Source organism: Anguilla rostrata, chromosome 17 (genome assembly GCF_018555375.3).
Source record: "Anguilla rostrata isolate EN2019 chromosome 17, ASM1855537v3, whole genome shotgun sequence".
In the NCBI taxonomy this organism is placed as follows: domain Eukaryota; kingdom Metazoa; phylum Chordata; class Actinopteri; order Anguilliformes; family Anguillidae; genus Anguilla; species Anguilla rostrata.
Genome location: NC_057949.1, coordinates 11,470,751 through 11,471,696, shown reverse-complemented (window position 1 = coordinate 11,471,696; position 946 = coordinate 11,470,751). Strand labels below are relative to the sequence as shown.

Below are 946 nucleotides of genomic sequence, written 5' to 3'. Positions count from 1 at the left end.
CTGCAGTTCTGCACAGATATTTATGTCAGAACCCTTAGACTTAGATCAGGAGATAAAATAAAACCTTAAATAAGGTTTAATGGTAAAGCATTAATGGTAATGATGTTACTCCTTGTATCTCCATTAGGATGTTTAATGACTGGGTAGTGCTGTCTGTCTTAGGACCTGGAGTACATATCCCCACCCTGTGGTGCATTGTATAGTTCAAACTTCATTATGAGCTGTCTAATTTGGATTTTACACAAGTATGGCCTTTACAGTTAAGCAGTGAGAGAACGTAAAACACTGAAGCCTCTTTTTTGGAATAATTTGGCACGTTTGGCAAGTCTGTCTACATACAGATGCCTGTGGAAACAGAACCCTGACTTTACTGTTCAAAATTCTTATCCATTCTACTGGTCGGGTTATGGAGTTTTCTGCACAGATTTTCACCCTTTAAGATAAATCATCACTTGCAGCAGGTGTGGTTTTTTGCACAAAAGTCCCAGGTGTCTCAAATACTTTTACTTTATCCCTAATGTGGGTTCTTTAGCATGATTACTGTAATATTAAATCCGAGGAGGGGATGAGCCTAAATTAGTAATGGGGGAGTTTCTCCATGCAGGTTTTAAAAATACCAGGATTCATAAAGTGCATATTTTATAAAGTATAGCTTCCATTATGCGTATACTGTAAGGCACTGGCAATTTTACTGCTCACATGTTCACACACTGCTTAGCCACACATCTCTAATCTATTCTGTAGCATTCACCTTAATTTATATGTTTTAGCAAATTGATAATAAATAATCATAAATAAATCTCATGAACCCTGTTCCCCGATTCATTTTCCTGAAACACAAATCAGGCTGCTGGCCTGTTTTATGCAGAGTTTGTATTAAAGAATTATGGACATATTGCTGAACTGCCTGTATCTTTGCTATGTATGTGTGGAGGGAGTTGGAAAA

The 946-nt window shown here is 37.2% G+C and overlaps 1 protein-coding gene across 1 annotated transcript in view; it reads right to left on the bottom strand.

Moving 5' to 3' along the window:
• Positions 1 to 309: 309 nt before the first annotated feature.
• The window catches only part of LOC135243364 (myosin-11-like), a 24,174-nt gene continuing 23,537 nt past the window's right edge, over positions 310 to 946 (bottom strand). The window contains exon 42 of the mRNA XM_064315132.1: positions 310 to 946. This exon is cut by the window's right edge and continues 360 nt beyond it. The gene's annotated coding sequence lies outside the window, so the exon portion shown is untranslated.